Source organism: Stylophora pistillata, chromosome 13 (assembly GCF_964205215.1).
Source record: "Stylophora pistillata chromosome 13, jaStyPist1.2, whole genome shotgun sequence".
In the NCBI taxonomy this organism is placed as follows: Eukaryota; Metazoa; Cnidaria; class Anthozoa; order Scleractinia; family Pocilloporidae; genus Stylophora; species Stylophora pistillata.
Genome location: NC_142531.1, coordinates 17,241,615 through 17,254,114, shown reverse-complemented (window position 1 = coordinate 17,254,114; position 12,500 = coordinate 17,241,615). Strand labels below are relative to the sequence as shown.

The 12,500-nt window shown below is 36.7% G+C and overlaps 1 protein-coding gene and 2 long non-coding RNA genes across 4 annotated transcripts in view; 1 reads left to right on the top strand and 2 right to left on the bottom strand.

The window, feature by feature from the left end:
* LOC111345688 (4-hydroxyphenylpyruvate dioxygenase a) overlaps positions 1 to 12,500 on the bottom strand; it is a 192,804-nt gene that overhangs the window by 169,190 nt on the left and 11,114 nt on the right.
* On the bottom strand, positions 490 to 3,333 carry LOC148717914 (uncharacterized). The gene is made up of 4 exons (XR_015994392.1): positions 2,092 to 3,333; positions 1,140 to 1,237; positions 854 to 946; positions 490 to 661 (listed from the first exon to the last, which is right to left on the bottom strand). It is a non-coding gene; the product is annotated as an uncharacterized LOC148717914 (long non-coding RNA).
* On the top strand, positions 4,510 to 8,116 carry LOC148717913 (uncharacterized). Of its 2 annotated transcripts, none has more exons than XR_015994389.1 (4): positions 4,510 to 4,718; positions 4,797 to 4,823; positions 4,984 to 5,046; positions 5,633 to 6,576. It is a non-coding gene; the product is annotated as an uncharacterized LOC148717913 (long non-coding RNA). The 2 variants fall into 2 exon arrangements; XR_015994388.1 differs by lacking the exon at positions 5,633 to 6,576 and adding an exon at positions 6,693 to 8,116 and having other exon boundaries at positions 4,514 to 4,718.

Sequence of the window (12,500 nt, the reverse complement as noted above, 5' to 3'; positions counted from 1 at the left end):
TCATGTAGTTTATGTAGTTAATGTTCTGGCAGTTGTCATTGAATAATTTCTGTTTCTTTGACGCTGAATTTTCTCTTTCTTTCGGTGCTTTCCTCTTAGGAGCATGTGCTCAACTTACTTGCGCTGGTCTTAGATTTGCCTTTAGTGAATCGGGAAATTCGGCTGTTGGACCTTTTCCGCCGGGCCAGTGAAGAGCACAAATATAACTTAAGTGTTTCTTGTTATGTTTTTCTCCGTAAAAAACTCATGCGAACAAGCCACCAGCCAACGCTTGCACTTTGCCATGTCTCGCGAAGGTTTTGGGAAAGGAATGAATACTTTCTTCCCTAATTCCTTCCACTCTTTGAGTGATTCTGGCCATTTATCTGCATATCTTGAGTCTGTCTTACACTCAGTATAAAGCGCTATTACCGATCGACTTCCTCCGTTTTTCATAGCGATCGCATCAGTTAGTTTTTTTTGTCTTCGGTCATACAAATCACACCAGCTAGAAAATGAAAAGATCGCGAAGACAATTATACAGTAAATTAAACAGTTTATACAGCAAATTACACACAGATAGCTTACCGTTTAAAGAGAGAAGCTTCAGTTGTACTGTGGTCGATCTTGTCTTTAAAGTCCAACCATTCCAAAGAGATGATCGCTGACGGCTTGACGTTTCCTGTAAAACAGAGTAAAATGTTCATTTTGGAAGCTCAAATCCGTCATTTGTTCTAACGTTTGACGTGCCAAACCGAAATACATTCACTTATTTTTTTTGTTAATATATTTGTTTTAATCATCCAATCACACTAACTATGAAATAAAATTTTCAAGAAGACAATGTGTCGATCATCACACACAGATAGCTTACCGTTTCAAAAAAGAAGCTCCAGTTGTACTGTGATGGACCTTGAAATGAAAATCCAACCGTCCCAAGGAGATGAACACTGAAGCCTCACGTTTCCTGTTAAAAATAGAAAAATGTTTTCATCTTGGAAGCTCAAATTTCTAATAAAACGTCTGACACCCAAAAACCGAAATAGATTCACTTATTTTCATTAGTATTCTTGTCATCGATTATACAAATCACACCCCGGGTAGAAAACGAAAAGTTCACGAAGACATTCAAAGTTGATTGCCACGCACAGATAGCTTACCGTCTCAAGAAAGAAGCCGGCTTCAGTTGGACTAAGATCGTTTTTGTAAAAAAAATCCAACCGTTTAAAGCGAGATGAACACTGAAGCCTGGTGTTTTCTGTAAAACAGAGTAAAATATCTTGTTTTACATGCTCAAATCCATCTAGCTTTATTATAAAAGTTTGACGTACAAACCCGAAATACACTTACTCAACATCGAACACCTAATTATTCTGACTAAACTGCTGAGCAGCTCTTTATACTCTTCCTCCCAGAGTTTTAACTTTACTCATTCTTCCGTGATTATCGATTTTCATTTTGAATTTTACGAAGTCGCGTGAAAACTGAAGAGTTAAACCCTCGCTATCTAGTGTAAGATTAGCGAAATAAATTCCTTTTCGTTTTAAAATTTTGCGAAGTGAGTGTCATTCGTTCACCTCTTGTACATAATGAATCTTCTTAAGTAAAGAAACATCACTTTCTGAACTTTTTCTCGATCTCATTTGATAATTGATCAGTTCCTATTCAAATATTACGCCTATCTCTAAAACCCCCTTATAACTCTCCCATTTGAAAAAGGCTACCCACACTGCGGCCTGACGTCCCCTGGTAAACAGAGTAAAATGTTCCATTTTTGCATGCTCATCCGTCATAAGCGTTTGAAGTACAAAAATCGAAATGCGTTCACTTTAGTTGGAACATTTAATCATTCAGGGAAAATGGCTGAATAGCCCTCTATATCTTCCTTTCAGAAAAAGAAAAAAAATTATGAATTTCATTATTTCCTCCTTAAGTTTCTCTCTCGAAAGATCTGCATAAGCTTGGCTCACCAGCACCACGTTTGGCAGTTGACTTTAGTAGCTGAGAGTAACTCTAAACAAGTCAACTTTACCCTCACCGGTACTACGCAATTTAATTAACGGATACAATATACTTTAGGTTCTAAATGAAATTTGAAACTTTTCGACCGACCTCGTTTGTGATTGTCTTCCTCTTTGTAGACTGTATTTTTCAGTTTTTATCGTGGCGCGATATCACAAATGTCTTCCACCAAGTTACTGCATTGAACAAACCATGATCGAGGTGTTACTCCTTTTTATATCACACTAAAAAAAATTCACCTTTACAGTACTCACCATGACCTTAAGACATCGGTTCCTTGCTATAAAGAAAGCCATCTCTACCAGACTGTTTGCTTTCTTTCCACCAAACGTCACCGGTCACTAACATCAAATAGCCAATCGAATATGATCCTCTGCCTATATTTTTCAGTTTCGCAGTCGTTCTAGTCCTCAGTCCTATCGTTTATCTCGGCCGGAAGCCCATTCACGCTGAGCAAATGCAAACTTCGGATAATAAATTTTTGTTTATCGCAGTTGAAACACCAAACCTACATAATTACTTTTGATCAGAGCAGATACGATTAAGTTGCAGTAAATGAGGAATTCATTATATTCTTGTCAAAAAAAGAAGCGTAGGGAGAACTTTGACTTGTATAATAATGTTCTCAGACTTTAACAAAACTCAATAAATTCCATCCAAGTAAGTAGAAGAAAGCTACTTACTCTGATTCCATGCGCATGCGTGGAACATTATATTCTTCCTTGCTTTCTGATTACTCAACTTTTTACAGAATAACAAAGAAAATACAACTCGAACAGGTATGGCGTAAGGAAGGAAGCAGGTACTAAACATAGATAGGTGACAGCTACTTTTCTGTCTTTCAGGTTTACTAACTGTCACGTTTTACTCAGTATTTAGTTCTTATTAACCGAGCGGGAGGTCTGTATGGGAGAATCTTGACCGAGGTCGCCAGTACAGACCAAACGCAGTGACTTCTGTACCGGCGACCGAGGTCAAGATTCTCCAACACAGACCGATCTAGCTCGGTTGATAAGATGTTTATTATATGGCTGTGTCTTATATGCCATTTTTTTATATTTCTTGTACTCTTTTTCTCTAAACCAGTCTAGATGCCGGTCTAGATGGGAAAATCTAGACCGCTTTCAATATTGATTCTAGCCAATCAAATTCGTGAATTCGGTAGTTTCCACTGGCCTTGTGAGACACAGTCATATAATAACATCAAATAATTTTGCGCAATGCTCAGTCTAAAAGTTAAAATACAGATTCTTCAGATAAATAAAGCAAAGCAGTGCAAGGGCATTGCGTACCATTTAGCTCCTAACTTCCCGTTAATGTTTTCTTCTTGACCTCCCCCCCCCCCCCCTTACTCCTTTTTTTTGTCCTGTTGATATTGTTGTGGCGCGGTGGAGGTAAAAAAAAAAAAAGTAAGCTAAAATCCAGACCCGTATGCGGTTGATCTTTTCTTCAAGTTGTTCAAGCACTCGTTTGTGCATTATTACAGCATCTCAAACATTCCCAGTGCATTTAGTCAGGCGATGGTATCCTCTCTAAGATCGTTCGTTATCGCGAGGCACAGAGAGAAAAACACGCAGCAAACAGCGATGGACAAATACATTCCCCAGTATATGGAAGTGGCAAGGGAATACTAAACACCATTGGAAGCTTTCCGATTTGGACACTTCTGAGTAAGGGCTTTACTAATGTGTTCTAAATCAAACATAACTTGATAATGGGCGTCTAAGAAAAGGACCCATGATAAAAGCAGCAAACCTGTAAAAAGACCCACGTTGACGGCTCGGCGTTGAACTTTGCTCAGACCTCTCCTCCATTCCTGCGACTGATATCTGAAGTAATGCAAGACCAGGATGTACGATGAAAAGCCGCTTATCCATAGCGATGTGCGTAGTATTTTGGACCCAAGAACGTATGTGAACCGCTCCATTACCCAAGCGTTACTCGCGATTTCTCCCAAGCCATTACAACGTCTCGGTCAGTAAAACTGAATGCAAAAACAGCTGAGTGATCACAAGCGAGAGTCAGCTAAAGCAGCCGTTTGCTTAACAGCTGTATTTGCTTATGTCGTTCGCGCGCTTCCCCGACCCCGCTAGTCCTCATTCCCCACAGAATGAGAGCCTGGAAGAGAGTAATTTTGCTCATTCGTTACCGCTCCAAACACGCTACCGATTTTGACCCAAGATCGAAATGTTTCAATTTTGAACATAACTTAATTGAGTCAAGAACTTTTTTATTTACATATTTACACTACTGGAAAGGTTCGATGGCTTTGAACAGTTTAAAAGCCAAATCTCAGAACAGAGAGTATGACTAATTTGAATCGTTGCTTTTACAGGTCGTGGAATCTGTATCATCTGTATCATTTCATCAAATCTGAAATTAAAACCTATGGAATCGTATCAAAACGAAAATAAAAAAGAGGGGATGTATCAATTCGTCATGTGATAGGTGCAAAAAAAAAAAGGTACTTGGCCTTGATAAAAGACAAGCCATAGGCCGAACTAACTCAAATTGACTTCTTTTCCTTTTTTCCTTTTCTTCCTTTTTTCGTTTTTGCATTTTGTCTTTTTTCCCAAGATGCTGACAAAATAGGCGTGTCGGGGGCCTGACCTTTTGATGCCCATATTTGGAGTTTGAGGGAAAAGACTGGGTTATACTTTAATCAGATTGCAACGTGAGTTGAGGACGGAGAACCGTGAAAAAACCCTAGTAAAATGGCATGTGATGATTTCGTATTTCACGATCTAGTCGTTTTTTAGTGAAAAAATGTTAACTCATTGTTTTTCTCTTCACAGACTACTTATACTGACAAAGGAGAAAAGGTAAGTTCGAAGCAGTTATCAATAGATGTTGTAATGGTAATTGTGTTTCATTAGCTTGATCTTTCTAATTGTTTCGTTCAAAACTTTTACATGTCTTTATCTTAAATTAAACAAATGGGAATCTCTATTGGAGTGTAGACATATATCTCTCTATTTTCAGCCGGAGGTTGGGTCTTTTGTGGCTTTTGATCACATCACATTTTGGGTCGGAAATGCTAAGCAGGTTAGTAAAAAATATAATTATCATCTGCCTCGATGCGCCACGAGTGTATTTTTACTGCAAAGAAAAAAATTTAAAAAAATAAATAGATTTGCATAAGTGCTTTACAAAATGGAGCAAATAACATCGTTTATGGTCGTGAACAATGCTTCACGGTCGTGCATACGGCTCTATGAGAAGTCAATTATTCAAGAAGACAGATGAAAAGCAGCTACTGTAGTTATCTGAGGAAACGGTTGGAAATTGAGTTAGGTCGAGTCAGGCAAGAAAACATGTGGATCAAGGAGGCTCATTTTGTACATTATGACCTCTAGCCAAATATTTTCCTATCGTGCTCTTCCACTTATACAATAAGTAAGTACCGGTATACGTAACCTAGAATAACATTATTTTCTTTGATGGTTATACGGTTATTTTATACTCTAAGGTTGATCATTATTACATTTAGAGTTTTAGATTTGAAGCTTTGAGAGTTGTGAGCAGTGGGAAAGTTTTATTTTGATCAAATGTTTTTTTTCTGACTGAGAAAACATTGGAATTGGCTGAGGTTGCAATACTCACAGGGACTCAAACTTCTTGTTTATTCTAGGCTCTTCACAAATTTTTACTTTTAAACTCTTTATGTGCAGACTAATTTTATGGTAGATATGTGATCATAAATTAAGTAAGTTTTTCTGTTTATGTGTGGATCTGGGAGGCATAGAACATTCAATTTGGGGATTCCATATGCTAATCTTGTAGCATTAGCACAGCCTCAGGAATTTGGGGAGAGCATCGTCTCATTAAGATGAAGGATCAATTGTTGAATGTGACAGATTTATTGGTGAGGACTTTAATGTGGGAATGACATTTAATTTGGTAAAATTGAAGAACAGCTCCCCAATATCTGTCGGCCGACTATTTTGCCTCTTTGAAAAAATATATTCGTGCTTACTTATTCCAGATTCAAAAACGAGGTAATAGAGTGTCATCTTGGTAAGTTTGAACTTTCACAATGACCTCAAAAGTTTATTTTGTTGGCCAACTGTAATTGTGAAAGTTCAAACTTACCAAGATGACAGTCTATTTACTCGTTACTTATTTATTCCAAATTCAAAAACGGCCAAATTCAAATCCCCGGCCGGACCAACACTCAAGGTCTTAAAATAACCGAGGAGAATGTGCTACCTTTCTATAATATCAAGAAACAGATAGACATTCTAGTCTTCTCGGATAAGGACGAATAAACCGTAGGTCCTGTCGCCACAAGTCCCTGGTTCTACCACATTTACTCCATCTCATCTATTAATCAGTTAATTAGCATCTATTAATTAGTTAATTTGGTTAGGCAGGGGATGTTAAAGGACCCACTCACGAGATTACTGTGATGTGGTATGGCCTGTTTACTGGAATTGGGGGCAGGGGGCATCTGTTAGATTTACCTTTAATTGATTGTAAACTGCTTAGCAGTCTGGTAAAGTCCCCCGCACAGTGTTGTAAAGTGGCATGAGTTCAGGATATGAGCGCTAAAGAAATAAAAGTTATTATTATTATCATTATTATAAAATTATTGATAATATTATTATTACTATTATTATTATAGTTTTACTTATCAGATTATTAGACTTTGAATCTGTTCAGGTTTGACTCCGTTATTTATACTTTTCCAGACGCTTTGACATTAAAAAAAAAGGAGTAGATGTGAGCCAAAAGTGAGTTATTTTGGATCTTTTTTTACGCTGTTAATATTTTGTATTGTAGAGAATTTTATGGAAATTATTGCTAAATAAAGATTATTATTATTAATTATTATTTTCATAGTTCCTTAAAAAAAAATTGTTATTATTATTATTATTCTGAATTTGGAATAAATTTAAGCACAAGTAAATTTTTTCAAAGAGTCCCAAAATTGCGCAACAGTCGGCGGACAGATATTTTGGGGAGCTGTTCTTCAATTTTACCTTTAATTTTGTATCAGATGTGTACTTGGGAACAGCCCATAATTCAGAATTTGAAATACTTAACAGATGATTACCTCTTAAGAACTTATTTTTTGTAAGAAGTAGGATTTTAAATTTCAAGTTTATCTTGCAACCTTGGACTTAACCCAGTGAAATGATCAGTGATATTCTCCATGGTGTATTGAGGAGTTCACCATTAAGTGTCGCTATGATTTTTATCATTCATACTTTACTTTAAATTATCAAAACACTGTAATTTGTGGATAGAAAAACTACCAGGATAAGAAATAAATCAGAGTGTTATAAGGAAACTACCTCTAGATTTCTAATGAATATCTTGACATGATTAATTTTCAGCTTGATTTGTAAGATCTTAGGACTGGATTTGTTAATATATAGATTTTTGCTGGCTGAGTATTTGTATCTGGAAGGATATCTTGTGCAACGTGTTATAAGTTATTGTAGTTAAAAACATCTGGTAAAATTGAAGAAGAGCTCCCCAAAATATCTGTCGGCCGACAGATGGCCAACAGTTCACTGACAGTTCACCAACAGTTGGCTGATATAATTAATGAAAACAAATATTATTAAGAAATGAGTAAATAGACTGTCATCTTGATAAGTTTGAACTTTCACAATAAATGAAGATTGATATGGCCAATAATGAGGTTTGCAGTGCATTATTGGGCAATTAAGACACTCGCACTCGAAATTTACCTCTATCGCATGGCCGTGGTTTGTCAAAATTCATTTTGAGGTAATTGTGAAAGTTCAAACTTACCAAGATGACAGTCTATTTACTTGTTTCTGAATTTGTTTTCATTATGTCGGTGAACTGTCGGTGACATATTTTGGGGAGCTGTTCTTCCATTTTACCAAACATCTTGCAATATAGTGTACATGAATGTTGACTAGGATCTTTCAATTTTAACAACTTACAGCAAGTTTCCATTTTTTTTTTTCTACATTTCCTACTGTCCTATTAGTGGCTACATTTGTTTAGTTAACCCTGTGCTAATTACACTATTATTCCTTAGTTAGAACCCTACAGAATAACTTTTGCATCCATTGCTATGCAAAAAAATATTTGTTTATTTTATTAGAAGAAAATCACTAAAAGTGTTTTGTTATTAGACCTCGTTGTATTATAAAGCTACAAACTATTGAATTGTTAACTCTCCCCATATAGTTTTTCTTTCCTTTTGTTTTCCTTTTGTTTTCCTTTGATTGGTGTAAATAACTCTTTATGGTCACAATAAAAAATTTATATATTTCCACAATTTATAAATGTTTTGAGGCTTATCATAATTGTTATAAATAATGTTTATTGAAGATCCTCGCATATTTACAGCAAAATTGATAAGTTTCCCTCGCAAGTTCTCTGGAAGTTTGTCAAAGATCTTGGAAGTATTGTGAAGATATTAGAAGGACTGTTGAAGACCAAAAAAGATAATTGGCAGAACTCATGAAGATTCTCAAAGATCTTGGCAGGATTATTAGATCTTAACAAGAATTTTGACAACAATCTTCAAAGATATTATTTGTATTTGTGAGTATTTATACATGGTAGCCCATTTCAGCACTCAGCTGGTTTAAATGTGGCCCTGTGTAACACCCACCCACCTCACCCCAGGGGAGAACATCTACCACACAGTAATCTAAATCTAAATCTAAACATCGTTATGTCGGCAAAATCGTTTAGGGCATCGCGCCAACTCTAAGATAATAATAAGTGAAGCTATACTTAATATACAACACTATTAAAAACTATTAAAAGTTATTAAAAACTATTTAAACTACCGATAAATAAATTTAAGTTACTTTGCCTTTAAAAATACAGAGGGATTGGCTGGAAACAGTTTCTTTTGGGAGTTTGTTCCATTCAGTTATTGTCCTGGGGAATAAATCTTTATGTCCTTTCAGTACAATAAATTTAAAATCATGGCTTCCTCGGGTTCTCCTTTCTTTGTTTGTTATCAAATAATCCCCCCAATCCCCATCTAGGAGGCCGTGGCACATCTTGTACATAGTGGAGAGCCTTGCATGTCTTCTCATTGTTTCAAGTGTGTCCCACTGTAGGTCTTGCAGCATTTCCGTCACGCTTGTTGTTCGATCGTAATTTCCAGTGACAAAGCGGGCTGCTTTCTGCTGTACCCTTTCTAGAGCGGCTCTATCTTTCTGGTAATGTGGGTTCCATGCGCTACAGGCATACTGGAGTTTTGGCCTCACAAGTGTCATATACACGGTTTCTTTCACTGACTTTGGACAATTCCACAGGTTTCGCTTGATAAGTCCCAGGACCTTATTTGCCCTAGATGTGATTGTTTCAATGTGTGGGGACCACCTCATTTTGTTATCGAGCATTACCCTCAGATAAGGGTGAGATTCCACCTCTTCTAGGATTTGTCCACAAAATACGTATTCTCGCTTTGGTGGATCTCTCTTGGTTGTAAAACACATGATCTTACACTTTGAAGGATTAAATTCCATCTTCCACGTTGTTGCCAGTCTTCTAATCTATACAAGTCTTCTTGGAGATCGGCTGTGTCTTCATCACAACAAATTGTCCCATATAACAATGCATCATCAGCAAAAAGTCTAACAGTAGATTTAAGAGTATCAGGTAAGTCACTTATATACATTAAGAACAGTAGCGGTCCTAAGACTTAATGTATATAAATGACTTAATCTCGTGCATGGGAAATTAACGTTTCCTACCCCTGACCCTGCAGGAGAAGGGGCCTAGGGTTTATTCGTTCTTATCCGAGAAGACTAGAATATCTATCCATTTCTTGATATTATAGAAAGGTAGCAAATTCTCCTCAGTTATTGTGAAACCATGAGTATTGGTCGGGCTGGGGCTCAAACCCTCGACTTCCTGCACAACACAATTCGGCGCTCTAACCAATTGTGAGCTAGCCAGGAGGCGAGATCTGAGCAAGAAAGTTGAAGATATTTCAAATTAAACAACAACAAACATATGAAACATATGTGTGAACTGCGGTTATGAGACGTATATGAGAACGATCCTTCGCAGTAAAGCACTATTTGAGCAATAGTGGAAATCAGACCTGAAAAAAATTTCAGGCCTGTACGGGATTCGAACCACTGACCTCTGCGATACTAGTGCAGCGCTCTACCAATTGAGCTAACAAGCCAACTGGGAGCAGGCCATCAAATTAATTCGATATAAACCCGTAGATGATAAATCAAACAACAACAAACATATGAAACATATGTGTGAACTGCGGTTATGAGACGTATATGAGAACGATCCTTCGCAGTAAAGCACTATTTGAGCAAGAGTGGAAATCAGACCTGAAAAAAATTTCAGGCCTGTACGGGATTCGAACCACTGACCTCTGCGATACTAGTGCAGCGCTCTATCAATTGAGCTAACAAGCCAACTGGGAGCAGGCCATCAGATTAATTCGATATAAACCCGTAGATGATAAATCAAACAACAACAAACATATGAAACATATGTGTGAACTGCGGTTATGAGAGGTATATGAGAACGATCCTTCGCAGTAAAGCACTATTTGAGCAATAGTGGAAATCAGACCTGAAAAAAATTTCAGGCCTGTACGGGATTCGAACCACTGACCTCTGCGATACTAGTGCAACGCTCTACCAATTGAGCTAACAAGCCAACTGGGAGCAGGCCATCAAATTTACAGGCCTGAAATTTTTTTCAGGTCTGATTTCCACTATTGCTCAAATAGTGCTTTACTGCGAAGGATCGTTCTCATATACATATTTCAAATTCTTAACAAGATCTACCAAGATCTTGAAGGATCTTCTATTTTCTCATCAAGATCTTCAAGGATCTATTACTTTCTTGCCAAGATCTTCAACATTCTTGCATTTTTTTGTCAATATCTTCAACGATCTCTTATTTTCTTGCAAAGACCTTTTAAGGATTAAATTCTTTGAAATTCTTGACAAGATCTTTTGAAGATCCTTGAAGATCTGGACAAGAAAATGCAAGATCCTTAAAGATCTTGGCAAGAAAATGCAAAATTCTTTGAGGATCTTGGCAAGAGAATAAAAGATATCCTTAAGGATCTTGGCAAGAAAATAAAAGATCCTTGAAGATCTTAACAAGAATTGTTAAAAGATTTCTCATAGATCTTCATATAGATCTTCATAAAGATCCTTACGAGGATCCTCAAATGTCCTCATGAAGATCTTTGAAGATCCTTCAAAGATTTTCACCAGGGACCCCTACCAAAGTGATCACACCACATCTAAGTCTTGATTAACACTGCAAGCTGTTTTTTATATGTTAGATATGTGCAACATATCTAACAGCTTGCAGTTAGATATGTGCAACAATCATGAAAATTATGCTCAACATTCGGATAGAGTTTTCTTTTCGTTATCGTTTAATCCAAGTTTATATCCACAATGTGTCGTGTCATTAGAAGCCATTTGCGAGGTGTGTTGCATGATGGTTCCCTGTACAAATACAGGACCGGCGTCACGCGGCAGTAGCGGTGGATATTTGAAGCTTGATACAGCCTTTCGGGGTCCTTATACTTCCCTCATTTTCAAGAATAACTGTGTGTAAACACTGTGTATAAATGGTTCCTTGTTTATGTTTTCCTTAATGCAATATAAGCTTTTAATCAATATTCGTGGTTAATTACAATTAAGAATAAACACTAGCGAGAAAAACACACAACGTTTCGATGACTTCATGTCATCATTCTCAAGTGAGAAGAGAATAAAAATGAATAGTTAATTTATACCGTACGAAGGTGGCAAACGTAAAAAGTTTAAAATATTTAAAATATTTAAATAAATAATTGCACGTGTTGAGTTCATAAAATTTATGTAAACTATTAAATAAATAGTTTCGCGCGTATGGAATCCGATTGTTTGTTCAAAGAGGGCTTCATCTTCTTTATGAAAAGCATTTCATGAACTAAACAGTCCAGTTTCCCGGTGCACTTTTTAAGTACGTTGAAATGCTTGAAATGCTTGTAATTGTAATTACAATTACAAGACATTATCTGTTCATGGTTGCATTTACCAAGCCACACGAGTTATTTTCTTTCCTTTCAATAAAAATGCTTGAATGTACTTACTGTATGATTCACTAAATGTTTTTTGAAAACAACATTGCAACAAAACTGAACACTGAAATAACATTGCAACTGTTTGTTTTGAAATAAAAAGTACTCATCAAAATGATTGGTTATAAAATCAATTGCTGGTAAAACCACACTTGCTCAAACAAACGACAGCAATCTCAATCCTTTTACAGACAGACATATCATTTAGATTACAGATTTAACAAAAACAACTTCTCCTCGACCATTAATGGTCTATTCTGCTCAAAATCCAATGCAGGAGACTCAATCGCGAGAATTTCTCGAAGTATAAGGACACGAAAGGTTATATCTGCTACTGTCGCATGACGCTGGTCCTGTATTTGTACAGGGAACCATCACACAACACACCTCGCAAATGGCTTCTAATGACAAGACACGTGGATATAAACTTGGCTTA